The sequence below is a fragment of the Lithobates pipiens genome, unplaced genomic scaffold, assembly GCF_037356315.1.
Source record: "Lithobates pipiens isolate NorthernLeopardFrog02 unplaced genomic scaffold, aLitPip1_a1.2 Scaffold_13, whole genome shotgun sequence".
NCBI classification, from domain to species: Eukaryota; Metazoa; Chordata; class Amphibia; order Anura; family Ranidae; genus Lithobates; species Lithobates pipiens.
Genome location: NW_027507718.1, coordinates 281,411,087 through 281,424,730, shown reverse-complemented (window position 1 = coordinate 281,424,730; position 13,644 = coordinate 281,411,087). Strand labels below are relative to the sequence as shown.

General features: G+C 42.7%; 1 long non-coding RNA gene across 1 annotated transcript in view; it reads right to left on the bottom strand.

The window, feature by feature from the left end:
• LOC143974894 (uncharacterized) overlaps positions 1-13,644 on the bottom strand; it is a 113,725-nt gene that overhangs the window by 90,411 nt on the left and 9,670 nt on the right. Inside the window, exon 2 of the long non-coding RNA XR_013272294.1 lies at positions 5,527-5,631. This is a non-coding gene — a long non-coding RNA (uncharacterized LOC143974894). The remainder of the gene's footprint in view (positions 1-5,526; positions 5,632-13,644) is intronic.

Genomic DNA, 13,644 nt, shown 5'->3' with positions numbered 1-13,644 from the left:
TTAGTATGCTACCACCTAGTGGTAGATTAATTAGATGCGTTGTGGAAATTTAGTCAAGCAATGCATGAATCAATAAACAGGCAATTAAACAGGTTTACAGATGCTGTACTAGATATTGTGAAAACTCGCCCATATGATGACAATCAACTTAAATGCCTGAAAAGCGCCTCGGTGTGAAAGTAACCTTACTGCCAGTGGTATTAGCCACTAGCAGTAACCATTGTATTCTGTTGGCTGGGATTGCTTCCTGTGCACCCTAATGGCAAAATATAATAGCACAGCAAGAGGCATTCCCCTATGAACACTGACTGTGTTGATGGCAGAATCAAGCGATTTTCCTTCCTTCTACCTGTGGTGGAAGGAAGGAAAATTTTATCATCTATGACCAGCCTTAGGCCTAGGGTTGCCACCTCATCCCTTTAAAACCGAACACATATTATTTACACAGGTTCTGTGGCTGATTAAGGTGGTAATTAAACTTACCTGGTGCCTTATCTGAATTAAATTAGCCTCAGAACCTGTGTAATTCATATGTGTTCGGGTTTAAAGGGATGAGGTGGCAACTAGGCTTAGGCACCTTTCACACGGTGTTTTGTCTGTCCATTTTTCTTCCCCTACTGACAGCAGGGAATCATGGTTGTTAAGGACAACAGTGCAAATGTAAAAATGGATATGAAAACTAATAAAAAAATGATGTAGACTGGTGTAAACTGAACTCAATTGGACTAAAAACTGATGTAAAAACTGATGTAAACTGAATCCATGACATGACTGAACAGATGACACTCCTGTGAAAGGGGCCTTACTGGACTACTCAGGCTACACATCGTATTGATACAGAGGAAACAATGGAATGACTACACTAAGTAAGGAAGGATAAAGCAGTTAAAGGATTTAAAGTGGATGTCTATACGTTTATGGTTACCGAATAAAACAAGAAAGTAAGAATAAAATATTTCTGTACAAACCCCATTTCTCCTACCCTGTGTACACTGTCTCAAAGACGTTAATCCATATGTGCAGGGCACATAAATCGATCCCCAACCAGGTACCTTGTATCCTTTCAATATTCATTCAGTTTTGATGGTGTGACAATAAAGCTTTTCAGCGGTTGCTTTGAGTGTATGATTGGATGTTTCTTCTCAATGTATTCGGTATGCAGTAAATTGTCTGAACATCAAAAAGTGCTACTGCACTGCTCCAATCCTCTATCCCTACTGCCGCCTTATATGTTTCAGCCTCCTCTGGCAATCCACCATAAGACTTAGGCCGCGTACACACGGGCGGACTGTTCGCCCAACTTTGTCCGCTGAACAGTGTTTGGGCGGACAGTCCGCTCGTGTGTGGGCTTTCAGCGGACAGTTTCAGCGGACAGTTTGACGCACAAGGTTTTTCGGAATTTCCGAAAAACTGTCCGCTGAAACCTTGTTTCAGCGAACAGTCCGCTCGTGTGTAGGCTTGTTCGTCAAACAAAGTTGCGCGCATGCTCAGAAAGGATTTTCACGCCGAAAGTTATAATGCAGTGTATAGGACGTCGTATTTTTCGTCCCGTCGTACGTGCCGTTCACGTCATTGCGCACGGTTTCAGCAAACTGTTCGTCCGTCGTGTGTGGCCATGTCCGTCCATGCTAATTTTGAGCGGACTGTTTGCCGAAACTGTTTGACGGACAAAGTTGGGCGAACAGTCCCCGCGTGTGTACGCGGCCTTAATTATGCAAACTGTTGTGACAATCTGCTGTATTTGCACAGTATGGAAGACATAGGTAAGTGCAAAAATTTTGTTTAGACTAGACTCTTGCTCATCCATTTTGTTCAGTGCATTTTAGTCACCGACAGAGAATTACCGGTGCATGTTACATAATTACATAGTAGGTGAGGTTGAAAAAAGACACACATCCATCAAGTCCAACCTATGTGTATGATTATGTCAGTATTACATTGTATATCCCTGTATGTTGTGGTCGTTCAGGTGTTTATTCAATAGTTTTTTGAAACTATCAATGCTCCCCGCTGAGACCCCACCTGGGGAAGGGAATTCAACATCTTTGCCGCTCTTACAGTAAAGAACCCTCTACGTAGTTTAGGGTCAAACCTCTTTTCTTCTAATTCTAATAAGTGGCCACGTTTCTTGTTAAACTCCCTTCTGCAAAAAATTTTTTATCCCTATTGTGGGATCACCAGTACGGTATTTATAAATTTAAATCATATTCCCTCTCAAGTGTCTCTTCTCCACAGAGAATGAGTTCAGTGCTTGTAATCTTTCTTCATAACTAATGTCCTCCAGACCCTTTATTAGCTTTGTTGCCCTTCTTTTTACTCGCTCCATTTCCAGTACATCCCTCCTGAGGACTGGCGCCCAGAACTGGACAGCATGCTTCAGGTGCGGCTGGACCAGAGTCTTGTAGAGTGGGAGAATAATCATTTTATCTCTGGAGTTGATCCCCTTTTTAATGCATACCAATATTCTGTTTGCTTTGTTAGCAGCAGCTTGGCATTGCATGTGATTGCTGAGCCTAGCATCTGCTAGGACTCCCAGGTTCTTTTCCATCCTAGATTCCCCCAGAGGTTCTCCCCCCAGGGTATAACTTGCAATCATATTTTTGCCACCCAAATGCATTAAATGCATGTATAACCCATACTAAAGTCATGGCATTTTCAGACCTCTGATGAAGAGGTATGAGGGCAGACGTGATCACTTTGATGCTTCCCGAGATAGAAACGGTCTTCTGTCTTCCACATCATGATGCCTATGATAATTTAGTGCAGCTCATGCACTTGGTATATGTACATGTTCATTTGGTAAATTTGATTAGTCCTTTTTTTTAACAATAAACAGTATAATACAATTTTTGTGCGCTTCCCTATACATTATGTGACATAAGAGGCAGTGATAAGATTGCCATCCAATTTGCTTGTGAACAATGCACGTTTGACCCACCTACAATTTGGAAGTCACTGTTAGTAAGACAATTCTAATTTGGTGTAGGTGGATGAAATGATTGGGATTTGGATATCTTCATTATCATATGAGAAGTTTTCAAATTTTCACACATTTTCACAAATGTTGGACTTTATTTACTTTACTACATATTTACTTTTGGACTTTAGGGCTATACACTGGCCAACCGTAAAATTATAACCACTGACAGGTAAAGTGACTTTGATTATTTTGTGGGAGGGAGGGTTATATTAGGCAGAAAGTGAACATAAACTGACGTTTTATGTGTTGACAGCAGAAAAAATAGACAAGTTTAAGGATTTGAATAACTTTGGCAAGTTGTAATGACTAGAAAACTGGGTCAGAGTAACTCCAAAACTGCAGCTCTTGTGGGATGTTCCCAGATTGCAGTGGTCAGGAGTCAGGACCTACCAAGAGTGGTCCAAGGAAGGAAAGTCAACAAACGGGTGAAAGGAAGAGTGGTGGCCAAGACTCACTGGTGCATATAGAGAGAAAAGGCTGGTCTGTGTAATCCATTCCAATAGAAGAGCTGCTGTGGATCAAATTGATACAAAGTTAATGCTAGTTCTGATAGAAAGCTGTCAGTGCATCACAGTTTGTTGCATATGCATCTGCACAGCTGCAAACTGCTAGGAAAATTTGGATCCTGCCATTAATGTAGATGTTACTTTGAAATCTATGCCTCAGTGGGTCAGGGCTGTTTTGGTGACAAAAGGGGAACCTACTCAATGTTAGGTGGGTGGTCATAATGTTATAGATACATAGTGTATAATTTCACTTCATTGGATGCTAGTGATTGTATGATAGTTCCTTATTACTTTTGTATGTTGAGTTCATAATTTAAACTAGCTCTGCTCATTTTGGGTTATATTACTATTATTGTGTGAACATTTGCAGCCAAACTGCCAAGTAGCAGAAAAATTGAGCTGTATTTTCAGGAAGGGAAACTACACTATATTGTCAAAAGTATTGGGATGCCTGACTTTACAAACACATGAACTTTAATGGCATCCCAGTCTTAGTCCGTAGGGTTCAACATTGAGTTGGCCCACCCTTTGCAGCAATAACAGCTTCAACTCTTCTGGGAAGGCTGTCCACAAGGTTTAGTGAGTGTGTCTATGGAAATGTTTGACCATTCTTCCAAAAGTGCATCTGTGAGGTCAGGCACTGATGTGAACGAGAAGGCCTGGCTCGCCATCTCCGCTCTAATTCATACCAAAGGTGTTCTATCAGGTTGAGGTCGGGACAGTCAAGTTCCTCCATCCCAAACTCACTCATCCGTGTCTTTGTGGACCTTGCTTTGTGCACTGGTCCAAATCATTTGGGGGAGGGGGGATTATGGTGTGGGGTTGTTTTTCAAGGGTTAGGCTTGGCCCCTTAGTTCCAGTGAAGGGAACTCTTAAGGTGTCAGCATACGAAGACATTTTGGACAATTTCATGCTCCCATGTTCCTATGTGGGAACAGTTTGGGGATGGCCCCTTCCTGTTCCAACAAGACTGCGCACCAGTTGTGCAAGGTCCATAAAAACATGGATGAGTGAGTTTGGGGTGGAGGAACTTGACTGGCCTGCACAGTCCTGACCTCCACCCGATAGAACACCTTTGGGATGAATTAGAGCGGACACTGTGAGCCAGACCAACATTTCCATAGCCACACTCCTAAACCTTGTGGACAGCCTTCCCAGAAGAGTTGAAGCTGTTATAGCTGCAAAGGGTGGGCCAACTCAATATTGAAGCTTACGGACTAAGACTGGGATGCCATTAAAGTTCATGTGTGTGTAAAGGCAGGTGCCTCAATACTTTTGACAAAGTTGTAATGGGGGATATGTTAAGGTATATGATGCTGATAAGGAGCCAGATGTTGTGTACCAGCATTAATTATCCCCCATCTACAGTAAGCCCCCCTCACCCCCCAATACACACATACCCGCCACACATGCCCCATGTTCTGAGCGTGAAGGGGGCTCTTTTTACATTAAGAACATGGGGTGAATATCAACTGTCATAATATGATTCAGAAAGAAGCCTTCAAACACAGACCATTGTTTGCATTATCCTGGATCCCCTTTGGCCGGCTCTCCGGGTCTGAAGCTTATAGATATCATCATATCCACATTTGAAAATAAAAATATTCCTTAATACTGAAAATAAACTATAGTGGGATCTGTGGCAGGACTTACTGTGCCGTGTGTTTAAGTGAACTTTCTGTTGCTTTTTGCTCTGTTCTCACAAGATCAACAGTCAGTCAGAGTTCTGTCAATGGGTGACCGGTGCTAGGAGGCTGGGAACACTTACCATGTAACTTTATAAAGCATGCTGAAGAAGTTACAGCAGTTTTATTTAAATTTTCTTATAAACAATGAAAGTTAACATAATGTAGTGAAAGGAGTTGTAGATTAAAAAAAGTTTCTTATTATTTAAAGTTGATGTAAAAAGCTATCCTTATGTACACAGTAAGCATGAAAGTGTGCACACTTTGTAAACACTGAGATGTTTGACAGACGTGTTCTTCAAATTACCCATAAACAGACTGGATGGTAAAAATGAATAGTGTCACATTGACAAACCTCATACTTTAGTTTTACACAGTGGAAAATCTTCAGAGCAATTTACAAGCAATTTTCCGGATTGAGTTTCTTCTGCTTCCAATGGCAGCTGAAAACCACCGCTTGCTGGGACATTTTCAGGTGATTTCAAGATTTCATATGTAAAGAAAGAGACAGCCACAAATTACTGTTTAACAGGGCATGCACAGTGGGTTGAAAGTGATATATTTTACACAAGAGGAGAACATTTCAAAGTTTTAACACTCAGTAAGGGAATGCTTTTTCATTGTGGTCACATAAAAAACTATGTCACACTTCCTCTTAATTTAAAGTGGTTGTAAACCCTTATATATATATATATATATATATATATATATATATATATATATATATACCCAGTGACATTACTATCCTCAGGTGATGCATACAGATGAAACAAAGCCTCCTGCATGTAGCAGTACCCCCGTGAGGGCTGCTGGTTAACTCTATACCCCACTGGCTACCCTGACTCTGCAGATCCTCTCTTACCTCTGACACCTCGGGTTCCATTCTGCAATGTGGCGTTAGTAATGAGAAACTCACACAGTATCACTGAACTACTCAGAAAAGTTTACCGAGATAAGTAAAGCATGAATGAACACGTTACAAATAGGTGACGTATGTGGACACAATTAACACTTAATGCAAATATACAGAACTTATACCTTTATAATCACCTTAAGGAGTATATGTGATCAGGTGTACAGAGGGATAAGTACTCAATATCTTCAAGATATATATTAAAGACCTTCCCACTGAGGCCTCAACACACAGGCCCAAAATGCAATATGTATTCCTTACGTTCAGAAACACAATGTAAAATCTAGTAAATATAAATGGTGCTGCGCTTTTACCAAAAAATATATAAAAAAGTTTTTAGGGATCAAGTAATCGCATCTAACCTCTTAAAAAATAGTGCAAAAAGTTACATAATACCTCTAATGATATATGTAAACATATAAATACATATATACGTCCCAGTTGAATGAGGTACGTGACGTAACGTGTAGGATACCGGAAGTGACGTAGTACGCACTAGTGGACCGCTCGGCGTTCTTTTTATGTGCAATTGTCTCCTTCATGTTTGTGAGTAGTTTGTATTTTTAATAAATTTGTTTATTTTATGAAAAATACTACACTATGGATCGCTCCCTATTTTGTTCTCTGAGTATCCTCCTCTAGCCATTATGGGCGTTGTGGGTTGCTATTAGAGGAACTGGACGGTGGTTTTTGTGTCTCCTCCCTTTCATACATCTTAGGAGACACCATTTATGCTGTTTGCCTTACAGCTGTAAGGTAATTGTGTAATCCACACATTAGTTGGTGAATATTTGGGTGTTTTTTGTGGCACTGGGTTTGGCATGGATGAATCACCTTCAGCAATCCATCAAGAACTGTCTATTGTTTGTCATATAAAAAAAAAAAAGAAATTTCTTACACTGAATATAACACTGTTGTTTTCTTTATAATTATTGGGATATATACCACGATATATATTTCACATTATATTTATAGTATTCATTTATTCACGTTGTGCACTTTATATTTATCTTTTTTTGCATGCTTGCACTTTATAAATATATATTGTTCATATGTATTTATATGTTTACATATATCATTAGAGGTATTATGTAACTTTTTGTACTATTTTTTAAGAGGTTCGATGCGATTACTTGATCCCTAAAAACTTTTTTATATATTTTTTGGTAAAAGCGCAGCACCATTTATATTTACTATTCATGCACTTTATATGAGATTTGTTTTGGCTCATACGGTGTGTGCAGCATTTGCTTTATTTAATCACTTTAGTTATTAGCGCAGGAGCAACACTTCACCATAATTTACAATGTAAAATCTAACACACACAAATAGCTCCCTCTAGGCTATAATTCAGAGATCAACTTGTGAGTAGAGCAGCAATGCTTAGTAAAAGAAGAACATGGTGAAAGTTCTTTAAAAACTCCAGATATCGTCAGCTAGCCGGATGGTTAAACTGTAGTATAATGTTGTCATTTGTAATCCACAAAGGCAAAGGGAAATAAATGACTGTCGAACAAAAGAAGTACTGATGATGGCTTAGCTGAAGAAATATCACCACTTGTAGGTTCCTCTTTACTTGTGAGTGCAATACAGTACTGACCTTACAGCACAGGGGAAAAGACAAGGCCCCAAAGTCCAGCTGTATGATGCCTGTGAAGAAGTAGATTCACCTCCGTGGAACGACAAGTCTCACCAGCAGTCTGTAGACAGAACTCACTCAATAATACTGTACTCTCTACTAGATTGGGCAGGTGCCCTCTCACCCCAATGGACTCCAATGGCTGTGAGGCTCCATCCGGAATCCCCTCCTGGTGTCTCTGTCTGGTGAAGATGGTGCCGCCACACCGTGCTGCAGTGGGTTGAAGTGCAGGTGGCTTCCATTTGCTCTGAAGTGCAGGCCGGTTCACTTGCTTGAATAGCAGGGCTGTCCTCCAAGATCCCTCAGAGGCGGGCAATCCGGCTCCCTAGTGTATAGGCCGCAGTCTCCCACTCCTGGTCACATACAGACCTCCTGCTGGCAGGTGTTGAATGGCATCCAGAGAGGCTGAAAACAGGCCATGCCAGTCCTTTTATCACTCCTCCCAGCAGGCAGTTCTGCACGCTTTGCATTGTCTGTCCTGTAGTTCAGGGCTGATCCAGCTAACAGAGTCACTTCCTCCTCCAAACTATATCTCCCACAATACTTTGCTGTATTCCTTCTCAAGGGGCAAGGAAAAATCCTAAGAGAGTACAGCAGCCATTAGGGGGAGCCAAACTAATTTGCAAACAGCAACAGATTATTCAACTACAATAATTATAGTAGCAAACCATTGGCTACATACATAAGTTGTACCTGTTTGTCTACAGTCTTCTCTTCTTAAAGCCCTTCAAAGTCCAGAATTTATCTGAGCTGTCAGAAAAATAGGGGTAGAGAGCTGATGTCACACTCTGAGAGCTGATTGAAGAAAAGGGACACATCCACCAGCGCACAGGAACAGAGCTGAGGCTGTCACCTTTTTTCTCTTGGTATCAGGAATACTTGTCAGAATTCATGCTGATAGAGGAATGAAGCAGCAGACAGAAATGACACTTAGCGCTCTTAATTGAGACAAGTACACACTATAGAGGGATATACTTTGTTCATATTTCATGAGTGAGGTTTACAACCACTTTAAAGTACAACTAAAAACTTCTGTATAAAGTACTTTATACAATTATTGTGTGATACACAGTTACACAACCCTAATAAAGCAAGCAAAACACTACCTTTACCTTGAGCCTCCTTTCAATTGTGTCTCACACATTCTCCCTCCCAGACACCGCAGCTCAGAGTAGGAGGGTTTCAGCTAGACATGGGCAATTACTGGAGAATTTTTTCATTTTTTAACAAACTTCGACAAATTTGTTAATCCGGAAACATCTGGATTAACAGAAACACATTTCACAAATTTTTCAGAATATTCGTAAATTAGAATATTCGAAAATTCATAAATTTGTAAAATCGGAAATTAGGAAATCCGAAAACCTGAAAAATCTAAAATCTGAAATATTAACTAATTAATAATAACTATTAAATTATAGGTATTTCCTTTCAAATTTGGCTGTTGAATGTTGAGTGAATGTAACAAATATGCCGTATCTAAACAAATGCAATGTACCTAATTAATATTAATAACTAACAATAATAATAATAAAAACATTTTATTAACAAATAAAAAAACAGATATATAATAACAAATATAACAAATGGCACAAGAATCCAAAAAAACAAACAAGAAACGAATTAAACGAAAACAGAGACAGTGCTGTCACCCAGAAAGCAGTGGGCATGACTATCTGTGGCCAGGTGCTGATTGACAAGATTTTGGGCTTGTGAATTAGCAGTGACAATGCTGATAGCCACTCCAAAGGCAACCTTTTAAACCCACTGTAGTGCAAGCAGTCATAGCCTATATGAGTTTGGCAACTCTGCTCTGAATTGAGGAGCAGTGGAGCATCATTGGCACACCATCACAAGGAGCTGCCTTAGATGGATTTCATTAGTGAGGTCAACAGCTTTTTGTGTAATTTTGCACAGGGGAATAAGAAAAATAAATAAAGTGATTGTAAAAGACAGAAATCATTCTATGCATTAAGATAAAAAAAAACAGCTGCCCCAGCACCCCCTAATACTTACCTAAGCCCCATCTCTCTCCAACAATGTCTATGAGCTCCTCAGCTGTTCGGGACTTTCCTCTTGATTGGCTGAGACACAGCAGCGGCTACTGCTCCCACTACTGCTGTCAATCAAAGTCAGTTAGCCAAAGTCAGTTAGCCAATCAGGAGAGAGGGGGGACGGAGCCAAACCACAGCTCTGATTGGACACAGGGAGCTGTGATCTGGCTTGGGTGCCCCCAAAGCCAGCTACTTACTGTGGGTGTACTTGACAGAAGGGAGGGGCCAGGAGAGCCGAAGAGGGACCCGAGAAGAGGAGGAACTGGGCTGTACTGAGCAAAACCATTACACAGAGCAGGTAAGTAGAACATATTTATTTTTTATGGGAAAAAATGAGACTTTACATTCAATTTAAGTGCAGATATACAGAATCAATTTGTGAAAAAAATATTAGCCTTGATGATTAAATCTATTTCAGTTCTTATATACAGTATACTGGATACTTAAGCAGAATTTTTTTTAAATAATATGTATTGCTGGAAAATATGGTCTTGCCGACAAGCCGTCATTGGATCAGAGCTTGCATGCAGTGGCTACAAATGCTGATCAGTGTATTCTGGTCGGGGAAGTCCCCCTGTCAGAATACAGTACAGTGGGAGTATTATGTTCATGCGAGGTTCTCTCAGGTTTTTTCTTTTTCGTTCATCATCAAAAAAAATCAAACATGTACACCCAGCTTTAGAAAGGCCAATAAGAGGACTTTCAGCCAGCACTTCACTTTAAACATATTAAAGAGGTTGTAAACCTTGCTGGTAAGGTAAGAATAAGGCTTACCTATAGGTACTGTAAAGATCTCCTAAACATATGCTGTTTAGGAGATATTTACTGTATACTGCGCAGATGATGTCATCAGCACATGCGCTCTTAAGAAATGGCTGACAGTGCTGTTTCTTCAGAAGCATGTGCCATGACCGACATCTCCCACGTGCATGCGCAGTAGTGACATCCTGGGGCTCTGGCCAGTCACAGAGCCGAAGTCCCCAGCCCCAGAAGGAAGACAGGTGACGATGGATGCGGCCTCCAGCATGGATGACGAGGGCTTTGTTTGCAGGTAAGTGTTTCATAATGTGCTAGTATGCAATGCATACCAGCACATTATGCCTTTACTTTGCAGGCAGTGGCGTCAATAGGGTTGCTGTCACCCTGTGTGGAAAAAATAGTTGTCACCCCCCCACCACCAACTATAGTCCCCCCTCAGTGCAGACCCCCCTCAGTACAGACCCCATCCACTAACTATAGACTCCCCCACTAAGTACAGATCCCGCTCCCACAGTATAGATCCCCCTCCCTCAGTACTGACCCCCCTCACTAAGTACATACCCACTTCCTCAGTATTGACCCCCCACCAAGTACAAGCCCCCTCCCTCTGTACAGACCCCCCTCCCTCAGTATAGAACTCCCCCTCAGTACAGAACCCCCTCAATAAGTACAGACCCCCTTTCCTCAGTATAGACCTCCAACTAGGTATAGACCACTTTTCCTCAGTATAGACCCCCCACTAAGTGCTGACCACCCTTCCTCAGTATAGACCCCCCCATTAAGTACAAAGCCCCTTTCCTCAGTACAGACCTCCTCCCTCAGTATAGACCTCCCCCTCAGTACAGACCCCCCTCACTAAGTACATACTCCCTTTTCTCAGTATAGACCCTAGGGTTGCCTTCTGTCCCGTTTTGACAACAGTACAGGTTTAGAATACTGTGCCCGGGTTTCCCTCTGCTTAACTCCCGGACACCAGTGCCGCTGACAGGGGATACCATGTGTCCTCCTGTAGGGGCCCCAGCACATAGGGGGACCCGAACAGCAGGGGGATAAGAGCGGCGGGAGGGGGGGCAATTACAGAGGAGACAAAACATAAGGGAGAGAGAGAGGCGACAGGTGGCTGCTGGTGCAATCATTTTTAATAAATTCAATTGTTTAATAAAAACAATCCACTCACTCTCCATGTCAGAGCTGTAGGCATGTCAGTCTGTGAAGTCCGTTGTCCCATTCTTCTGATCCATGCTGCTGTTTCACTGAATCGCTGGAGGAAGCCAAGTGAGCTGTCAGATAGCCTGAGACACTGTGACCAATCAGAGCATTCCGGAGGCTTAACCAAGCCTCCATCATCAGAGGCTGACAGTTCACATGAGTTTCCTGTGGCTCTCTGTTTCCTCCAGTGATTCAGTGATAACAGCAGCATGGTTAGGGAGAATAGGGCAGTGGACTTCACAGACTGACATGCCTACAGCTCTGACATGGATTGTTTTTAAACATTTAATTTATTAAAAACTATCACACCAGCAGCTACCCGTTGCCTCTCTCTCTCCCTTATATTTTGACTCCTCTGTAATTGCCCCCCCCTGTAATTCCCCCCTCCTCTGTAATTACCCCCTCCTCTGTAATTGCCCCCCTTCTGTAATTGCCCCTCCGCCCGCCGCACCAATCCCCCTTGTGTCCGGGCCCCCCTGTGTGCTGAGGCCCCATGGTACCCACTGTCGGCTGCATTGGACGTACAGTATTGAAGGGAGGAGGATTTGTGATGATAGGAGAAGAAGTTTTGTAATAGGAGGGGAGGGGGATAATGGCACCCCAACCGTGAAGCAAAACTTATTTTGGCTGACAGGCATCCCATAATTCTGTTTACGTGATTTTGCTGCAATTTGTCGGGTGACAGTCAAGACAAAATCGTGCCGTGGTTGGGGTGCCATGCTGTGTGCCGCTAAAGTGTTCGGGTTTGGCTTGAAGAAAAGGTGGCAACCCTAATAGACCCCCCACTTAGTACAGACCCGCATTCCTCAGTATAGATCACCCACTGTACTGACTGACAGTACTGACAGTACTGACCCCCCTTCCTCAGTATGGACCCCCGCTAAGTAAAGACCCCTCCTCCCTCAGTACAGACCCCCCTCCCTCAGTATAGACCTCCTCCCTCAGTACAGGCCCCCCATCAGTATAGACACAACCTCAGTACAGACCACCTCCCTCAGCGCAGAACCCCTCCATCAGTGCAGACTCCCCTCCATCAGTGCAGACCCCCATCAGTATAGACACCCCCATCAGTATAGACACCCTTCAGTGCAGACCCCCCATCAGTATAGACCCCCCTCGGTGCAAACCCCCCCATCAGTATAGATCCCCCCTCAGTGCAGACCCCCCATCAGTATAGACAACCCCCTCTAAGTGCAGACCCCATCAGTATAGACCCCCCTCAGTACAGACCCCCTCTACCCTCCCATAGCGCCCCCCATGCACATGTCCGTCTCCATATACAGTAGTGTACAGACCTCAGAACAGCACAGATTGATATACACAGCGGACAGCGGTGTGTGTGTCTCGGCCACCTCCTGGGTGGATGTCAACAGAGAGGTGGGGAAGTAGCTTGGGTCCACTCCGCTGAGGGACACAGCCGCAAGATCCGAGAGGCAGATCAATGTAGGGCAGTGTTAGTAGTGCCGCCACTCTTTGGGTGTCACCCCCCTGGCGGGTGTCACCCAGGTGCGACCTGCACCCCTCCCCCCCTAGTGACGCCACTGTTTGCAGGGAAAAAAACACAACCAGACTTTAATTCCTCTTTAACAATGCGCTTATCAGTGATAAGGGAAGGATAGGGACATTTGCCGATAAACTGCATAGAGAGATAAGTGCAGGGTTTGTAGACACTGGCAGGTCTTTAAAGTAGATGTAAACTCTTACTGAATGTCATGTAGAAACCAAAATGCTGCGTATCCTAGAGAAATAATGGCTAAGCTCACCTTTCTGGACTGAATTTCAGTTTTCATAATAAGACTTTTTGAATGTCCTTTCTGCCCAAGCCATCCCAATGCACGCATCTCTCCCTTACCTAGTCCATGGCAGTTTTGAAATTTCACCTCTCAATTTAAAAATTAA